A 21,270-nucleotide genomic window follows, 5' to 3' on the forward strand; every position below is an offset into this window, starting at 1 on the left:
TGTAAAAAGTAACATTCACCAGATTATGAATATTCATCTGGGGAAACTGGACTGTAGGGAATACAGATGCATAGACAGCTGGAAACTTCTACCTTGGGTGTTCCTCTGGACGTATATACTCAAGGCATGCTGATCTACCTGGTGTTGCAAAGCTCCATCCCATCAGGCTTCATTATATCCTTGTCCTTGACAGTAATATATTAGTTGCCTAGTCAGAACCATTCTCATAGTTACACCTTTGATGCTTGCATATAATTTTCCAGAAATTATGTTTAGCTGCAGCAAGAACACGTTTACATAGACAGCAATAAAATCTCATTTTTAGGGAAATAATGTGAATTTTTGAACTGCAGAATTTCAAACAAAAAAAATTTAACTTCCATGTGATATTATTGTATCTCTGCTTAAGTTTCTGTTATACACAAAGAGTAAGGGATAGTTTGTTGTTTTTTTTTCTAGTTTATGTCTTCAACATCCTTTCACTAAGTGTAAGGAGCAGGAGAGAAATTAAGATTCTTGTACTTGGAGCACCTCTTCCAGCTTGCTCCTGCTGCTTGGTGCAAGAGTTTTACATTAAAAGAAAGTGAGTACCTGCAACATAGGTATTTTTTATTACTTCTAACAAAACTGTTTTAGAACTGAGTTCTAATAATGTGTCTGAATCACCTAGGACACATGAGATTGCTTGGAAGCCAATATTGGTTATCCAAGGAATTCAGAGAGAAGCATGAATTTAGATCCAGCTGTGTAAAAATATGGAAATACCTATCCAATATACTTCCATAACCATAATTCTGTCTTAATCCTTCATTTGCAGAGGAAGATCATTTGTGGTGGTTAAAACACCTAATCTAACCTGAGTTCACAAACACTAAAATGCCCTACACTTAAGTGTAGGGTTTTGTGTGATGTCAGAACATGAGAAAGTTAACCTTACAATCTAAATGAGACTTCCTTGTAATAGAAAAAATTACCCTGTACCTTCATATGCAGATTCTGTGCAATATTTCAGTGGGTTACACCTAGAGATAAATGCAGTGGTGCTGTCAATACTGAACCCCTGTGACACTCCCAAAGCCAAGAAACACATGGTGCAGGCCACCAGGCATCTCTTCATATGGTTTTGGCAAAGACAGTTTAGCTGGCTCAACCTGCTGAAACTTCAGGGGAAAACTTCGGTTTCTTTGTCTTCATTTCCCTCTTCTTTACCATATGCAAAGTACTTCCAAAACCAAGAACTCAAAATTAATATGAAAAGATTATGTTTTATTAAAGTGGTATTCTTTATCAGAATAAGAGAAATAGTGCCTGTAGGCCCACATTTTATTAATTAGGCTTAGAGGTAGCTATTATACCTTACATCAGGTATGGATACTTTACATCCAGTATGGAATCACAACCTTAATTCTAATATATATTTTGTGAGCTGAATGAAACCTTTGCAGTGATTTAAATTAATATTAAACAGGTTAAACATTTCCCCTTTCTCCCTATATTGTTTGCAAAAGGTCAATATGCATATTAACTAAATTATTCTGGAAATACAGAAAGGTAAAAAGCAGAGCCTGCCAGCAGAGAGATATGCAATCAAATACAGAATACGAATTAAACAAAGGACCCTTCTCATTTCAGAATTTGTCCTATTATTGCCTTTGTAAATCCATGCTTTTCTTCTCTTGCCTCTGGCAGGATCGCGTCTCTTCAAACTGTTAATGTTAGGAGAGATAAAAAAGTTGTATTCTGAGGGTAATTAAAACTAAGCTTTAAAATTCTGAACCACTGAAACTGAAGAATAATTGAGATTCTACTGTGAGATGGAACAGTAAAAATTAGTATCTCTGATTTTTAAATCAGCTGGATGATATAGCTAAATTGATACAGGTTTCAGAAGTTACGGACAAAAAAAGAAACTTAAATACTGTGATGCACGTTATCTGCAGCAACCCAGCATGGAGGCTGGATCAACAGTGAAAATTGCATCCCTCAGTTATGTCAGGGCCTAAGCGGAGATTCACAAGCACATGCCAATGCCAGATGCCTAACCAGGCCAAGAGATCGTGCCATGCAGAAGCAGGTTGCTGAAATTTGGCCTCACCTGGGTTACGGTACTGAGAATACTCATTTGTACAGGAATTGCCAGGTCACCCATATCTCCTGTAATGCAAACCAAAGTGACATTATCCAGAGCATGTAATTGATTCCTGGTTACCAAAAAAAGAAGATAGTTTAAGGTCTGTGCACTCCTTGGTACTGTGTGTTCAAGACACATCTGCTGTGTTACAGAAAGGCATCAGTACAGACAGTTTAGAGGGCAGTGGTGGGTTTTTTCTTCATTTTTGCAAAGTCTGAACCATCATGCAGTTTGGAACACAAGATTCAAGGGGAAGTAAAAGAGGACGAGCGTGAGGGAGTATGCCTTTGCTTTAATGTTAGGGTATAGAGAGGGGAAAGGGCTGGTGCCAATTCCCAGTCCTTGCTCCTAAGGGTATTTTAAATCAAGCTGTTACTGAGCAAAGCACCCATATACTCATGAGAACAGATTTGGTTAACTATAACTTTCTTTTTGGGTGAGTGCCCTAGCTTTACTTGTCTGGTGGTTAGGATGCTTTTACAGAAAATATGAACTTCCTTCCTCTGATACCTGGAAATCCTAAGTGTCCTGCTCCCTAGAGGAAAGTTATGTGCTAGAGTGTAAGGCTGGCAGCACCCCTTTCTCTTTCAAGACATGTAATTAATGGGAATAGCTGAAATTGTGATTCTGTGTATGAATTTCTAGTGGTATTTTCTTAGCATATCTATGGGGCTGGGATGCCTAGCTTGTGAACCACAAACAGGCCTGCATGTGAAACCAGGAGCACAATTGTCAGCACGTGTAGAAAACCAGAGTTCTGACCACAAGCATTTAGCAAAACTTAAGGTATGCAGGTGCTTCTCAAGGTATGATGTAAGTAGTTTGCATTTCCTACTTAGATGCTTCCATACCACCTAATTGTGCTTAATACTTTGTTGGTTTAAATTACAGACAATGCAGGTGCTTGCTTTCCCCCTCAGGAATGTGAAGAATAATGTGAGGAGCACTGTTCTCCAGCTGTGAAGGAGTGTTACAGAAATAAATGCTGCCAGTTGAGGTGGAATGATACCAGATTTCAGGTGAAATGTTAACATTTGATTACATATGTGCATTAAACTCATGTGTCTACTCACTTCTTGTTTCAGGGGTAGTGCAGATAGAAACATTAGCAAGTCAACGATGCTTCCAGAACTCTTTTATTTTAAAGCAAGAATTTAAGTGTTGCCTGGGTCCATTTCAGTTATGACTCACAACCAAATGCCATCCCTCTCTTTTTAATGCAAGGATCATAGAACTAAGAAACAGGAAAAGATAACCAAGAGAATTTGGTTGTTCAGAGAGTTTCTAAAACCAGACTGGAAACTGAGCTAGCTCCCCAGATGTCGTGGTGTTGCATTCACTTTCTCTTACCTCCATTCTGACTATTCTGCTTGGTTTCAGCAAAACCTGGAGACTGGTGCCAAATATGTGGGTGAAACAGCGTTATACTCTGACCAGTAAGTAAGGCAAGTGAGAACATCATGAACAACAGAGTGATTCATGTAAGTTACAAGCTGTGTTTGCAGGCACAGTGGTTTGCAGCCATTTTTGTATCATACTGTGTTCTGGATTTGTACTTATTTTACAAAGTCAGCAACCTCTGTATGTTTTTGTTTGTATTTTTGCTAAGCTACTAATTAGTGTTTCCTTCACATGAGGAAATACTGTGTGGAATCAGTTAATTTCTGGGCTTTATTTATTCATTTATTTGTAATAATATTCATATGGGCAGATATTCTTGGTCATGATTAAGTCCCTGTGAAGTATGGACAGGATGTTTCTTCCATCTACAGAAGTCTGTCAAAACACAAAATGTTTTTGACTGTTCAGGCTGTTGACTGTCAGCTCACCGACTCCTGACCACTAGTCCTTCTTAGCATTCTTCTTTCTCTCAAGTCATTAATAGCCCATACATATTATTGATTTTTATTTGTCCTGTCTTAGACTGAGGTTTTTCAGAGTGAGAAACATCACACTTCAATATGCTCACAGTGCAGATCTACACTGTTTGCATATTTAAATGGTTTACTGTCACTTATGAAGATTATAAAGAGATTTTATTTTTCTTCTCTCCCCTCTTTTCTCTCATTCTGATTAATGTTTCAATACCTGCCTCTCATTGTCTAAAAATGGCTATAAGTTCTCCTCTTCCTTCTCATGAAATTGAGTAGAAAACTGGTCTACTAATGACAAAAAAAGTGGAGAAGATTTTGTATAAATTGAAATGTAAAATACCTCGCATTAGAAATGTATTGCATTGCAATATGCCTTCAGTCATGCATCATGCCATTTCAGTTTACAGTAGCTCAGACTGTACGGATGAGACAAAGGGAGCTGAAATGGCAAAAATTAGGGGTTCTGTCTTGCCTGCAGTGAAAATACAAGGACAGTCAGATTACAGTCTTCCTCATCAGCATATTTAATTAATTTTAAGCCTTTTAAATACAATAGTTTATCTAAAATAAAGACTGAACCAAAGATAACCCTTCTTCAGGTTTGTTTACACAGAAGCATTCAGAAATATTGAAGAAAACAGATACAGATTGTGAAGTCAATATCAATGTTCTAAGGATTATTCTGCAGTGAATTACAAGAATTTTACTCGTCAGTCTCTTCAGTGAAGGAACTTTGGAGGAATTAAATGCATGCTAAAGAGGAGAACTGAATTTACAGCCTCATTATGTTTGACTTCCTGTTTTGAATATTGAACATACTGTCTGTAAAATGTGAGAGAGTGTCAACAGTGTAATATCTAATGCAAAGCTCTCTTTTTATAATTAGGGAAAACACTTACTGAAATATTATTTGATACAGAACTAAGCAGAAAATTTTTGTGAGTCTCAGACTTCAGTGGGATCATAAAGGAATACAAATTAATCTGTCCCCAAGCCCCCACTTGCAAGGAGAAGTGTGCTGGTCATAGCGTTTATCTGTCATAGCAACTATTCATTAACAGACATTTTTGAGTGTCTAAGAATGTTCATATGATACCACAATGAAAGGCAGTTTTACCAAGTGTCCTGTCACTGAGAATAATCAAAAGACGATGCCTAAGAAAAGTTGCATGGAAGTCTGTTGCATTTCCCCTGATGAACTTTCATACTCAAAACTTTTTTAGATCAAACCAAATGTTATTCCTGTGTAATTAGTGACCCTCAGTGGTTATTCTTTCATTAATCTCTCCAGATTTCCACTGAAAATATTTGTCTTGTGTATTTGACAGGATGCCATCTTTAATTGAGATTCTACAGCTAAACAAATAAGAAACAATTGAAGACATGAGGGTAGATATTTCCTTATACATAGGCAAAGAAGAAATATATAGACTTAATATATGGATTTTTTTTTTTTCTTTAATTTCAATATATTTTCCAGTAAAATCTGGAAGTTCTTTGGATTTATTGAAATCTTTGAAAACCAGAAACCAAGGAACATTGTCACTGTTTATAGCATACTGGAGTATTTGGAAAGACTTTGTAACACTTCCATTGTTCAGCATGTCTTGGCTTTTAATAATGCAACATATTTCAAAATAGATATTTTTAAAAGATATAATAGTTTTTAAATTATTATTTTTACTTGCAATCAGTTTGAATCAGAAATTTTCTACCATATGTCAGAAAAAGAATATGAAACCATATGTTTCCAGCTCTGGGACTGTGTCCCAGAGAAAAAACAGTTTGCTATTTTTATACTGGCCAGCAGGTGTCAATACCCCAAAGTGGAGAAGCTGCTCGGCAGCCAGATACAGTTAGAAAGAGTGAGGCTGGAACAGGGATTAAAAGTATTTTGGATGTCTCACTTTTTTGAAAACAGACTTTGTGGAGCTTTTCTGTGCTTTATCATTACCAGGAAGAAAGCTGTCTCCTGAGGGGAAAGGGGGGAAGGAAATTAAGCAACCCCAACATCCAGAAAGGAGGTACCTCATTTTCTTTTCCCACCAATCCTAGTAACAGTATTTTATTCCCTGTCTACAGAACACCAAAGCTCTGCAGTCTCTGACTTCACCCTTCAAGGCTCTGTGCTCCCCAGCCCATCTGGCTGAATCCACCTAAGCAATGGAAAAGTGGATAAGAGTGGGATACTTGGCTGTTTTGATCAGTGCAACGGACTTCAGCCAAACCTGTTGAGGTGCTATTGCACCCTATCTGTTTTTGTCCTTAAGGTGCTATTCTAATACATCTTAATGGATATTTTTCTATTTAAGATCATAATATCTGTTAGCTGCTAAAGTTAAAAAATCTTAAGTGAAATTTGTTTTCAACACAAATTTCAGCATTTATATGATTGTGTGTAAATAATGTCCTTTTGGACCCATTTTAGACTTGTGTAAAAGACAACCTTTTAAAGTTTTGTGTAGTTACATGATATGTCTTCTCTATATTAGGCTTTGGAACTTTTTCAATTAATAGCAAAAATATCCATCTTTCCGTGTTATTATAGATTAAGCATTTTGAGTACAGGCTGGGTAGCTATTAAGAAAGATACGTGATTCTTGAGGGGGGGGTTTTTTGTGTTTTTTTTTTTTTCTTTTTTCTTTTTTTCTTTTTCCAGACTTCCACAGAAGTGGTGCTACAGGACGTTTTTAAACACTATAAATGTAATAATGAAATAGTTGTAACCATTTCATTCTTCCACTGATTTAACATATTTTCTCAAGGTAGGAGGTTATTTTGGAGCAGTTTTTTTGATCTTTGTTAATAAATAAAAAAAAAAGTTGTTAAAAGCTGACATTATTTAGGCAAATATAAAATCTATCATATAGCTCTCACAGTACTAGTCTCTGTCTACCACCCATGATGAAATCATGTCTGAAACTGAATATTTTGAACTATTGAAATTCTGGCCTTAATTTCTTACCAGCTGCTATTTTACAGTGAACTGGTAAGAGCTAGGAATTTACATACTCCATTTTTAATTTAATCTAATGTTGTCAGTCAGCATCACATGTCAAGACACTATTTCCATCAGAAGGAACTTAAAAAACAACAACCTGAAAGATTAAAATCCTCTGCCTCTTGAAGATAATAATCTTAGTGATTTTTAACAGATTGCTTTAGCAGATGGAGACATGATAATCACTACAGTAAATTACATTAACATGCTTTCAGACAGAGATATCACATTTGCCACAGTAATTTACATTAACATGATTTGAAAAATATTTGATTCCCAAAAAAAAGTATTAAAAATAACATTTTATCAATTCACTCCACCTGTCACTTCTTCAGATAATTGTCAGTTTGGAGTGGGATACATTTTTACCAGTGAATGTCATGGCAAACAGGACATAAATATGGTTTTGCTTTGGCAATCTATAGACACTATGGTACACAGGATCCTGCATGGTACCACAACAAAACCATGTACCAGGACATGAAGAAGATAACCCAATTATTGATCCCCTAATTATTCAGTACTGTAAACCAGGCATGAAGATTTCAGGACATTTGACTGGCATATCTCATTGCCTTCTCTGTTTGTAAAATGGGGATTATCCTCATTCATCTTCAGTCAGAGACGGTCTAAGAAAATGAAGTATCACTTGCCAAACACCTGTTAGAAGGAAGAGTATCTTGACAGAGCTTGAAGAATTTAATCATGCCCTGCAGAGCAGAACTTTAAGGTTGGTGAAAAAAAAATGCTTGAAAAAAAATTCAGTTAGGACAAAACAAGACATGCTATGTATTTGTTCATTCACTTAATACTGTCCTTTTTTGAAATGAATGAGACAGATGTCCTGAGGCCCAAAAGGTCTTACTGCAAAACACAGGGAAGCCTATCAAGATCTTCTGTGCAATATTAATCCTGTCATTTCCTTATTTTAGAGTATTTTTATGTCCTTTTAAATGTTGTTTTTTATTTCTGAATGGAAGTGGGGTGCTACTTACAAGCAGTTTAATGGACTGTTTGCAAGAAATGGAATAGCAGTGGCTGTTTACCTGCCTGATACCACACAAATTTAGCATTACTGGGATATGTTCCCTGTTCAGTAGTGCAATTCTGTCTTCCTGCCTCATCCACAGAGATTTAGTTCACTTAGACATTTCAGCTGTGTAGTTCACTTCCACTGATGGGTCTTTTTCAATAGGTGTTTTGCTGGTTTCTCATGAGGTTCAGGTGTTGCTCGTCGCAGTGCTTTCTCAGTCTCAGTCCCAGTTTTTCCAAAGCCTTCTCAGAGCTTCCAAGAGTTTAGAGCAGTCTGGGTCCTACCACAGTGTGAGAAGCACCTACACGCTACAGCTTGATTGCTGCAGCCAGGTAAGGTGTTGCCTACACTGGAAATTTGTACAGATGTAAGTAAGACTGGTGCAGTAAATAAATACACTCTCTCATCTTAATTCCTCTTCTCCTATTATGCATGTATAATTGTATGCAAGATGTATGCAATGACATGCCCCTATTCTGTTGAGTAAGACATTATACTTGTAACTAAAAGATTGTACCAGTAAAATCTTAAGTAGAGAGGCGGGAAGTGAAAACTTGTGTGAGAAGAATTGATTTGTGTACTAACATCTCACCCAAAGTGGCTGCAAAGTGCATACCATCCTAGGAAATCTTCTAAAACATCGTTTCTGTGTGCTTCCTTCCACCCAGTCTCAGTGGGAAACAAAGTGCAATATTTTTTTCCTCAAAAAATACGTTTTACTTTTAAACAAACAATAGATCTTCACTCTTCTAGGTCACAAAAGTTCTGTTTTCCAAAACTAATAATACTCTCTGAAGATGCTGCACAGATTGCCAAAGTGACTACAATAGTATTCTGTCCAACAATTATATAAAAAAAAAAATTAAATGTGTTATTGTAAAACTTTAAAGAAAAAAAAAACACATAGGGGTCTCAAGAGTGAGTTTAGGATGTGTTATGTGAAAAGAAGCTTATTGGTGATTATCTTCAAGAATTCCATCGTAGTACATATATTTTTTGCATGTAAACAAACATAGGATAGTACAATGAATCTGGACAGTAATGTTGCTACATTAGAGCAAATAAAAGACAGAGACAAATGGTATTTGCCTATCTGTTTTTCTTCAGAAAGAATGAGGTGCAAAGAGCTGTAAATCTGTGTTAGTCATATAACTACATGCTCAAAAATAGTTTCACAGAAATCAGTGGTGTTTCATACAAGAACTAGAATCTATCTGCATGTATCAGCTTGGAGGACTGGGTTTTGAACAATGAATACACATAGTGAAAAGTGAAGTTTTAATAGTGTAAGATGTCTTTAGTAAAACTAACATGTCTAACACTTATTTCTCTTGAAGCTGTTTCAGAGCAATGTGAGGGAATGTTGTGTAAGATCCTGTGATGTTGCTCACAGCCAGAGGGAACTGGAAGGCTAACATTGAGCACAATGGGCTGGACACAATACACGGCTGCTTTCAAACTACTGTTTTCACCGAATTGTTACTCAAGGACTAGTGACGACTCAGACCTGCTTGCTGTTCTGCACATTTCATTTGATCTAAACCCAAACTTTTCAAGAGAACTCAAAGTCTGGCCAGTGAAAAATCTTGGACACTTTTGGAATTCTTACTCCACATTCCTGAATACTGTAAGTGTGATAAACACACCAGTAAGAATTGCAGAACATGTTTTTCAGTCTGGAGCTATTAAACAGATTCATTTTACTATACTGAGAAAATAACCTCAATCTTCTATTTTTCATGCTTTGTAGGAACATGAAGTGTTGAAGTGTTGAGCTGAGTTTATTTTTATAAATATTCTGCACTTGCAGGTGAAGTTTGACAGAATGTCACAACTTAGTTTCCATTTAATTTCTAGCAATTGCCAGTCTACACCTTCTCCTGAATTAACAGCCTGGAGACATTCAAATTTCACATTCTGATTCAGCTGCACTCAGATCTCAGTCTTTTCTTTCCCTCTCTTCCTTGAAAACTGGATTTTTAAAATTAATTTTATAAAAAATATATTCTAGGTACCTGCTCTGGGACCTTTTTTCCCAACACAAATCACAGTCCCCAATGCTGTCATTGCTGATGATATTCCTTACATTTATATACTAGTTTATATTAAATCTATGTGTTAAACTAATTAAATAACAGAGACCTGTACAGATTGTAATGAGTCTCTTTTTAATTCATGGTTCCTGGCTCCACTGTGTGGTTCTTCTGCAGTGTGGGAACAGTGCAGTTATCCTTTAATGTCATGTGTCCTGGTTACCCTGATTGGGAGACATGAGGAGAGCACATAGGATAAAGAGTCTAAGTTAAATTACACCAGTAGGGTGGATGCAAGTAAATAATGATTGTGTTGAACAAAGGAATGTATTTTTCTGCTATTGCTATGGTTATTAGCAAAACTCTTGATAGTTTAAGATTGGGAGCCAGCTGTGTCTACAGTTAAGAGTAATTGTTGCAGTACTGTGCAATGCCCAATGAATTCTGGCTGGGCTTATAAGTAATACGATGTGCACTGGTAGTCTTACATGGCCATGCAGGTTGCTTGATCCTTTTCAACATCTGTGTAACTTCTTGGACTTGAACGTTGGTAGCTGGATTGACCTAGAAGTCTGATAAAAACAAGGTTAAAAAACTGAGTACAGTGGGGTTAGATTTGTTCTTTTGCTCTCCCCATTGTTTTTCTTTGCTTCTCTAGAAAAATAAGTAATTGTTTTGGGCAAAATACAGGCACATACCACCTTCTTATTCAGAACAAGAAAGAGGGAGATCTTGGTTCAGATCTGAGATCCCTTTTAAGATCTCCTGTCAGTGTCACAGTCCTGGCTTACGGTTTACTCTCTGTCTTAAAATTAGTGAGTTAAAGTACCTGTGCTATTAAATTTGAGGACAGATTAATGATATAGAAGAGATTAGAGTCTTGTTTTTCTCTACTGTCTGCTGTTAACAGTGATGACAATGTGGGAATGCTCTGTGGAGCTGTGAAACAACACAGAAGCCTGTGGTCTCCAGAGATGTGAGTTTCAGCCCTAGGCTTTACATGAGTTTTTGTCACCTGAAGTTGTTATTCTGGTGAAACTGTTCGATTGGAAGAAACATCTGAATTAAATCTTCAGACATGTGAAAAGTCTTAGGGACAGCAGGGCTGAGAAACATGTAGACCAACAATAGTATGCACAGAAACAGCAGGAGGAAGGAGGAAATACGGTTTACTGTAGGGTTTAGTGTTTGTTTTCACAATCCCTTCATTCACTGATACATCTTTTGATAGTCCAGATTCCAATAGGCAGCAATTGAGATGATGTTACTAGTAGCTTTAAGTGGCTCTGGGGAGAAGGCAAATTATTAGACATGCCAAATTTTACTATTGGAGGCACTTCTGAGTAACAGCACTTTGCTTGTTCAAGTCACCACGAACAGCTAAGGCAATTAAAGCCTAGACCTCTACATTTTAGATTACTATATTGGACTCCCTCTGTTTGTAATAGAAATAAAGATGTTTATAGGAAATTTTGTCTGCTAAAACAGGTCATATAACTTTAAATGCATACCAGTCTAAGTGTATGAAGTTAGCTGAGATTAATCTTGTCCTTGGTTTCATTTAATATATGAGCCTTTATCTCCCTCAAAAGTAAATCAGCATGGAAAGTCATTAAGCATTCTCTTTTATACCCTTAATGTCCTTGTAAGTTGAAAACTGTTGATTATCCTGTACTTTGAAACCTTGTTCTATTTTAAGAGATAGGAATTTGTACTTTGAGAGATTGTTCTTTGTCTAAGGCCAGTTCTGAGGTTTCAGGTAACCATTCTAAACTGGCCACTAAAAAAATGCTTCACATACTATCTTTGAGTTCAGAGGGAAATGAGATGAGAAATCTGAGGAGATGAGAAAGCAGAAGACGGACAGTTCTTATGGTTAAATATACCCTTCAACTTTGAAAGATACTTCTGAAGGTCTTGAAAGAACAAGATGTCCTCCTCCAGCACCCTAGTACTCCTCATGGGAGATCGTGCAATGAGGTTAGTATTTTTGAGGGATTTACACTGTGGTTGGACTCTCCAGAGCTTTTGGTCAAACAGGAATAGCCCTGTGTGTTGGAAAGCTCATCTTCTCCCTTCTGCTGACTCAGCATGTGATCTCAAGTGTATCATTGTAAGAACTGCCTTTCTCCATTTTAAAGGAAAAACACTTGTGCTCTTCAATAGAATAGCAGAGGAAGCTTCTAGGCTCTGGTACCCACATAATAAAATATTGAGAGGACAGAATAGAAGGGCTCATAAGAGCCGTTAATGAACCTCAAATGGTTTGGAGGTTGTGTACTGGGCTTCTCTGTACTCCTTTTTTTTTAAAGTATTTTGTGTATAATAAATATTTGATAAATATAAGATAGATCATTAATTTATCTGTGTGTTTGTGTTATTCAACCTGATGTTAGGTGTGGACTGGCACTGAACAAACTCAGATTCACAATGACAGGGATGTTCCGGAATTACTTGTGATGACAGCACTGGGGCAAAGAGAATAGATGGTTTTCAGATTATATAATTATACTAATGACAGAGTAACAGGTGGCTGTGTTGACAGGGGACTGAATTCTGTGATGCAGGAGGTTAAGCCAAGAGGCCTAGATTTATGATCCAAAAAGGCTATAGAAAAGGAAATACAGTCTCTAAAGAAATGTGAGGTTTATGCCATCATACCATGATGCAAAATGGTAGCATTCTGCTCTTTTTAAAAATCTTCCATGTAGGCATTTTACAGATGTACAAATCTACAAGGTATAGCACAGCACAGAATCTAAATTACTGGACCTAATTGGTAGTGTAGTCTTATTGAATTTGATTACAGTATTCTGCTGTCTTTTCCAGGTGTTTGCTTCATAAGTGAATTGCCTGGGTTTCTGTCTTGGTTAAGCATTTGCTTCTTCAGCCACAGACAGATATAAAGTTTACTCTTTAGTTGATGTAATTCAATTCCGGTATAAGTGAAGGGCTATAAAAAGCAATTGTGTTGAAGCTGTAACTTCTGTACAGAACTTAGGCTTTAGACATGATCTCATATCTAAGAGAATCTTACCAGGAGGGCTCTGTATTTCTGACAGATTTTAAATTAGACTGCTTTCTTTTTTTTGCCTTGCTGTCTGGAGTGACTTCTGATATTTTTCTTAGGGTAAGGGCAGTTCTTGCAGAGTACATCCTTTATATAAAACTTGTTCTAATGTAAAGATCTTCTAACAACATATAGAATAACAAAAAAGGCTGATCTTGCCTTCAGTCAATACACTTCCATCATTCAGTCCTCTTATTTTGAAAAGGCCTCTTACCACAACATTTGAAAAGCACTGTATGAAACCAGACTAATGTTTCAAAAAGTTTCATGTGTTGTGCTATTTCATGCTAAAAGGCAATTGTGAATGGCACTTCTGTACCATTTATTTGGGAAATGTAGATGTTGCAATTCTACACGAAAGAAAAAAACCTCACACCCTATTGTAATTTCATTCTTCCTGATGGAAACGAATAGGAATTTTCTGAGAACATAAAAATATCCAAGCATGCAAATCCATCAAATCAAGGGAATTGCACAAGCCCCACATGTTTATTTTTTGGTTGTTGGTGGTGACAACACAGGCTGAATTTTACATGGCAAGAACCTGATATAAGGTAGTGGAGTACCTTAGTCAGTAACAGTGGACAATCTACATTCTCTTTGTTGTGGCTTCTAATACTCTCTGTGTCTCTCCCAGGTTTTCAAGGAAATTTGTCTATGCACAAGGTTAGGGGTACCCAAAGCCAGTGATCTTTGATACCCAGAACATTATTGTGTTTTAGTTTTGTTGTGATCCTGAAAGGAAACTGCATTTGCTTCAGAACTGGATTTCAAATTCTGTCTTGGAAATATGGGAAAGAACTGCACATTGGATGTATGGTCTGAATGCAAAAAATCTAACAAAGACCTCTTTCCTTGTGTATCAAAACTAATGCTTCTCTGCTCAGTGTCAGACACATTTATTTTTATCATAGAGACCCACTGCGGTTCATAAAGGAGAAATTATAAAGCTGAGAAAGGCAAGGGTGGGTGTGTGTATGAAAAAGTGCACTCCAGAGCTTTCATCAGGTTTGTTTTTTTCTGACCCTGGTTTATGTGATGCTCTAAGATTCTCTGAGTGCCATGGCTGGTTAACAACATTTTGTAGACATGTAGTGCAATAAATGACAAATAGTTCCTTACAGCCATTCACTACATCTACTAGATATTTTAATTTTTCTACCTATTTTTCCCCCTCAAATTTCTATTCCTTTTTCCACGTTATCACTCTATACTCTGATTTAAAAAAACACAATAGCGTAATAGCAAGGAAGAGTAGTTTAATTATCAGTTTGTTGACACTTGGGCAAGGTCTGGACATACCATAAAAAATATTAGATTATATCATTATTTATTTAAGGTAATTTGGATACATGCTTGTCATGGGAAGTTTTGTAACAAAAATAAAAATCCTCTTCCCAAATTCCAACAAATTAGCAAAGCTGCAAAGTATTCAAAATGAAAAATGTATAAACTAAAACAACTAAAATTTTAAGACTTTATTGGTCTCATGAAATTTTGTATGCCAAAGGTTTTTAATTATGCTTAAATTACATGATTATCACATGCATAAAAACTGGATATTCATTACATTAAAGAATTTTTCAAGCAGGAATTTATCTTTCAATGTATCTTTCATCTCCATGAGGGCATTTGACAGTTCACTCTATTACAATGTAGTAAGAACAGTTAAAAGCAATGTCAGAACCCAGGCTGATCTGCCTGAGAGGCCTGCAGCTGTCCAGGTTCCGGGCTACATGGAGTGTCTGAATCTGTCAGTCTTACAGGATGACAGTGAAGACAACATCTTTGTGCACTGCGACCAGGTAAATGATTTGCTCAGCCTGGTTGCTCAGCTTAAGCAGGAAGTAGAGAAGTTAAGGACCATATGGGAATGTGAAAGGGAAATAGATTGGTGGAGCTGCACCCACCTTGCCGTCCTTAGGGAAAGGCAGCAGGTGGGAGCTCCATGAGAGGTAGAGGATCCCCAGCCCTCTTGTCACCAGGAGGAAGGATGGGAACTAGGAGAGGACACGGGTGAACGGAAGCAGGTCCCTGCTAGGGATAGCAGGAGAGTTCTCACCAGACTCTCCCCACATTTCCAGGTTCTCTTACAGAACAGATACAGGGCTCTGGAGATAGAGAACCAGTCAAACAATTATGCTGAAGAAGCCCCACCTAGGGAGCTGCCAAAGCAGCCAGCTCAGTGCAATAGGACTACTTCTAAGAAGCTGCCAAAGCAACCAGCTCCTCATACTGAGACTGCTTCTGAGAAGACCAAGAGGAGGGTGATAGTGACAGGTGATAACATTCTGAGGGGAACCGAAGGTCCCATATGCCAGTCAGACCCTTCCCACAGGGAAGTCTGCTCCCTCCGTGGGGCCAGGGTAAAGGATATAACCAGAAAACTTCCTGGTCTGATACAGCCCTCAGACTATTATCTGCTTTTAATCTTTCAGGTAGGTAGTGACGAGGTGGAGAAAAGAGGTTTGAGGGTAATAAAGAAAGATTTCAGGGTGTTGCAACAACTGGTCAAGGGCTCGGGAGCACAAGTTGTGTTATCCTCTGTCCCTCCAGTCTTGAGGAACAGGTTAGCAAAAAGACCAGACAGATCAATGTCTGGCTTCAAAACTGGTGCTACCAATAGGACTTAGGGTTTTTTGATCACAGTTTGATTTACAGGACACAGGGCCTGCTGGCACTGGATGGGAAGACCCTGTCCTGCAGGGGAAAAAGGGCACAAGGGCAGAAGTTAGCAGGGCTCATTGATAGGGCTTCAAACTAGGTTGGAAGGGGGTGTGGGGTAAAGCCAGGCTTACTACAGATGAGCCTAGGTGTGATGTGCCCATGTCAGGTGTGCCCAGCTCAAGTGCATTTACACCAATGCACGCAGCATGGGAAACAAAGAGAAAGAGCTGGAATCCCTGTGTGCATTCACTGGGCTCACTAATGGGTTAGTAACTGTGCAAGTGGTCAGGTCAGCTAGTCGGGCAACTTCACTGGAGGCCTAACTTAAATGCCTTTCTACAAATGTGCACAGCATGGGGAATAAACAGGAGGAATTAGAGATGAGGGTGAGCCTGCAGGGCTATGATGTCACTGACATCACTGAGACCTGGTGGGATGGCTCTTATGACTGGAGCATCAGAATGGAGGGTTACAGACTCTTTAGGAAGGACAGACAGGGGAGACAGGGTGGGGGTGTTGCCCTCTATGTCAAAGACTATCTGGAGTGCATGGACCTCTCCCTGAGGACAGATGAGGAGCCAACAAAGAGTTTATAGGTTAAGATTAAGTAGAAGAAAGGCCAAGGTGACATCATGGCGGGGGTTTGCTACAGGCTGCATGAGCAGGAGAATAATACAGATGAGGCACTATATAAACAGATAGGAGCAGCTTCACATTCACATGCCATGGTCCTCATAGGAGACTTCAACCACACTGACATCTGCTGGAAGAACAACTCCGCAAAACACAAACAATCCAGGAGGTTCCTAGAGTGCAAGGATGATAACTTCCTTTTCCAAGTAGTTGAGGAACCAACAAGGAGAGGTGCTATGCTGGATCTTGTCCTCGCCAATGAGGAAGGGCTGGTGAGGGATGTTAAGCTCAAGGGCAGCTAAGGTTGTAGTGACCATGAAATGGTGGAGTTCAAGATCCATAGGACAGCAAGCAGGACTCACAGCAAGCTTACTGCCCTTGACTTCGGAAGGACAGATTTCAGCCTCTTCAGGGATCTGCTCAAGAGAGTGTCTTGAGATAACACCCTGGAGCAAAGAGAGGCCCATGAAAGCAGGCTGATATTTAAGATCACCTTCTCCAGGCCCAAGAGCATTGCATCCCAACTAAGAGGAAGTCAGGTAGAAACTCCAAGAAGCCGGCATGGATGAGCAAGCAGCTCCTAGAAAAGCTCAAACTGAAGAAGGAAGCATACAGGGGGTGGAAGCTAGGGCAAGTATCCTGGGAGGATTACAGAGAGTTTGTCCGAGCAGCCAGGGATCAGGTGAGGAAAGCCAAATCCCTGCTAGAATTAAATCTCACCAGGGATGTTAAGAACAATAAGAAAAGCTTCTTTAGGTGTGTTGGGGAGAAAACGACATCCAAGGAGAGTGCAGGCCCTCTCCTGAAGGAAATGGGTGAGGTAGCAATACAGGACATTGAGAAGGCTGAGGTTCTCAAAACTTCTTTGCTTCAGTCTTCTCTGGCAAGTGCTCCAGCCTCAACACTAAGGCTACAACAGGTGAAAGCAGGGACTGGGAGAATGAATTACTCCCCACTGTAGGAGTAGAGCAGATTCATGACCATCTAAAGAATCTGAAGGTGCATAAATCTATGGGACCTGATGGGATTCACCCATGGGTCCCGAGGGAGCTGGCGGATGAAATTGCTAAGCCTATGTCCATCATATTTGAGAGGTCATGGCAGTCTGGTGAGGTTCCCACTGACTGGAAAAAAGGGAACATAGCCCCTATTTTTAAATAGGGGAAAAGGAAGACCCAGGGAACTACAGGCCAGTCAGTCTCGCCTCTGTGCCTGGTAAGGTCATTGAGCAGATCCTCCTGGAAATTCTGCTAAGGCACATGGAAAATAAGGAGATGATTGGTGACAACCAACATGGCTTCACTAAGGCCAAGTCATGCCTGACCAATCTGGTGGCCTTCTACAACAAGGCTACAGAGGTGGTGGATGGTGGCCGAGCAACTGACGTCATCTACCTGGATTTGTGCAAGGCATATGACACTGTCCCACAGATCTTGGTCTCCAAACTGACAAGGCATAGATTTGACACATGGACCACTCGGTGGTTAAGAGATTGGCTGGGTGGCTGCACCCAGAGAGTTGTGGTCCAAGGCTCAATGTCCAAATGGATGCAGGTGACGAGTGGTGTCCCTCAGGGGTCAGTACTGGGACCAGTGCTGTTTAACATCTTTGTTGAAGATATGAACAGTGGGATTGAGTGCATCCTCAGCAAGTTTGCTGATGATACGAAGCTGTGTGGTGTGGTTGACACCCAAGAGGGAAGGGACACAATCCAGAGGGAGCTTGACAGGCTGGAGAGGTGGGCCAATGCCAGCCTCATGAAGTTCAACAAGGCCAAGTGCAGGGTCCTGCACCTGGGTCAGCACAACCCCAGGCACAAATACAGGCTGGGGGAGAATGGCTAGAGAGCAGTCCTGAGGAAAAGTACTTGGGGATGGTAGTAGATGAGAAGTTTGACAGGAGCTGCCAGTGTGTGCCGGAGCCCAGAGAGCAGCTACATCCTGGGCTGCATCAAAAGAAGTGTGGCCAGCAGGGAGAGATGATTTTACCCCTCTACTCTGCTCTGGTCAGACTCCACCTGTAATACTGCATATGATTCTGGTACACTCAGCACAGAAAAGACATGGAGCTGTTGGAGAAAGTCTAGAGAAGGGCCACCAAGATGATCAAAGGGTTGGAGCACCTCTGCTATGCAGGCAGGCTAAGAAAATCAGGGCTGTTCAGCCTAGAGAAGAGAAGACTCCAGGGAGACCTTATAGCAGCCTTCCAGTACCTGAAGGGGGCCCACAGGGAAGCTGGGGAGGGGCTTTTCATCAGAGAAGATAGTGATAGGACAAGAGGCAATAGATTTAAACTGAGAGAGGGCAGATTTAGGTTAGATATTAGGAAGAAATTCTTCACTATGAGCGTGGTGAGGAACTGGAATAGGTTGCCCAGGAAGGTTGTTGATGCCCCATCCCTGGAGGTTTTTAAGGCCAGGTTGGACAAGGTTTTGTGCAACCTGGTCTAATGGTAGGGTTCCCTGCTCATGGCAGTTGGGTTGGAACTTGATGATCTTTAAGGTCCCTTCCAACATTAATGATTCTATGATTCTAAGATTGGAATGTACCTCTTAATTTTTTATTATTTTTTTTTTTGTGGTGTTAAATAACCTCTCTATTATTTAGAGAAAACTATTAGACTTTAAATGAAGTATCTTCAGAAATCTCATGAATGAGACTTTATGCCTCAGTATTTTTTCTGATAGAAAAAATGTGCATTTTTTTATAATACTGGAAAAGCTTCTAAGTGAACATAAAACTTTTAAAGGCTTTTAACATTAAAAACTTCAATTTTATTCTTAAAATAAAACTGAGAGACCTTTGCCCCTCTACTGACAACTATTTCTGTGTATTATACCTTGCAGCTACCTTTGATGTACAAACCCAAGAAACTGATCCTTAGTTATATATTAATCTTTCTTTCTAGTCAAGCATGTCTGTGAAAATTGACTGCCCACTGGCATTCTGTTTTCCATAATTTGTAAGTGCCTTCTTGATCTCTACTGCCAAGCACAGCAGAGTGGCAACAGTTTTTAAAAGATGGATCCCATTTTTGTAGCAAAAAGTGCTGTTGAATTTTCTATATTGCCATGAACAAATTCTGCTATTTTTTTTAGTTACTGGCACAGAGTATCACGACAAGAAGAGAACTCTGTCAAATTTGATCTAGCTAGCCCCATAAAAACCTGGAACTTGAAATATTAAAAAATTGCTTTTTTTTTTTCCTTAAAAAAAAAAAAAAGCAAACATACAAGCAAAATTGCAGTATATTTTCTTAGTGGTCATTTGATGTCCACAGTTAATTAAAGAGCAGCTTGGTATAAATTAGAAGAATTTGTTTGTTTTTAATTAAGAAATTTCAGTGCATATAGCCAGGAGAGAAGATAAATAACTGGTCTGTTTTATCATAAATGTGTAGAGGTTTGAAAATTTTATATTAATAGGATATTCAAAATGTGCGTATCTATGACTCTCAGTGAAATTTCTCTGTCAATTCCTGCAATTACTCTAATACAGTTACATTGAAAAGTTGTCATTTTAAAATACTTTTTCTTCTCATAAAGAGGCAAGGTTATATTTTGAAGTATCTGACTGAAATAAATGGATTACAAGACATATTTTTCTGTTAAAGACCAAAATGTGAATATGAATGAGAGTCTAAGATAGCTCTGTAGAGCTGCAGAGTTTAGAAGCCTCTTACTAATTGTATCTGACCATGTAAGTCTCTTCTAGGATAGTCACCAGGCTTCAGCAAGGAGGTGTAAAATGGTTTCTATCCCAATATTGCATCTAAGATTTTTTTTGTGTGTGTCATGAAAGACACAGGTGAGAAGTAGTTTTATGTTGTTGAGCAAGTGCACCAACAAGAAGCCAGTATGTGAAAGGCTAACCCTAGGAATCACTTTCTTGTTACTGTCACCCTTCATTTAAGTCAGAAAGAAGCAGTTAGTTGAGAAGCTTCTCCTCATAGCAGGTCCATGGGAGAAAAAAAAAAAGAAAAAAAAAAAGTAAAGAAAAAAAGAAAGCAGCCTGAGCTTAAGACTTGGTAAAGATATGGAAAACTAATATGCTTCTGTTTATTAAGGCAGGCTGGCTAAAAAAATTGCTGGTTGCTCTCCTTTGTTCACTTATTCTCAGGCTACATAACTGGTGGGTCTCTGAACTCTGTAAGCAGTCTAATTACACAAGAATTAATTGACAAGAAGAGTAATCTTAGAACTAGCTACTAATTGGAAAGTTAATATTACTCAACACTTTGGTTTTGCTACTGCCCTAAATTTTTATATTTGAATATAGAAAATATGAGATATAAACACTGGTTTTGACAGTTGGTGCAGGATTCATTTAAAAAAGCCTGAGATATTCCTAATGGGACTAATTGTCTAGGCTACCTCTAACACATGGGTTACAGGTCGCTATTATAGATATCTTAAGGGAGTTCAGGGAATCATGCTTGTACAAACCTGTTACTTTCTACTGCTTATAAAGGTAGAATACAATTAAAATAATAGAATAATTTAAGTTGGAAAATGCCTTCAAGATAATCAAGTCCAAATCTTAACCTAGCAGTGCCAAGTCCTCCACTAAACCATGTCCCTAAGCACTACATCTATACAGCTGTTAAAAACCTCCAGGGATGGTGATTCCACCACTTCCCTGGGCAGCCCATTCCAAAGTTTGATAACCTTCTCAGTTAGGAATTTTTTTCTAATATCAAATCAAAACCTCTCCTGGCACAACTTGAAGCCATTTTCTCTTGTTCTATAGCTTATTACTTGGGAGAAGAGACCAACACCCACCTCACCGCAACCTGCTTTCAGGTAGGTGAACAGAGCCATAAGGGTCTC

The 21,270-nt window shown here is 38.8% G+C and overlaps 1 protein-coding gene across 8 annotated transcripts in view; it reads left to right on the forward strand.

The window, feature by feature from the left end:
• CPNE3 (copine 3) overlaps positions 1–12,431 on the forward strand; it is a 121,168-nt gene extending 108,737 nt beyond the window's left edge. The window contains exons 16-19 of one of the 8 annotated variants that reach the window (XR_007888589.1): positions 460–583; positions 3,023–3,150; positions 3,512–8,371; positions 9,377–12,431. The gene's annotated coding sequence lies outside the window, so the exon portion shown is untranslated. Of the gene's footprint in view, positions 1–459; positions 584–3,022; positions 3,151–3,511 lie in introns of all 8 variants that reach the window. The other 7 variants (XR_007888591.1, XR_007888592.1, XR_007888593.1 and 4 more) reach the window with 7 other exon arrangements.
• The last annotated feature ends 8,839 nt before the right edge of the window (positions 12,432–21,270 follow it).

Source organism: Apus apus, chromosome 2 (assembly GCF_020740795.1).
Source record: "Apus apus isolate bApuApu2 chromosome 2, bApuApu2.pri.cur, whole genome shotgun sequence".
NCBI lineage: Eukaryota > Metazoa > Chordata > Aves > Apodiformes > Apodidae > Apus > Apus apus.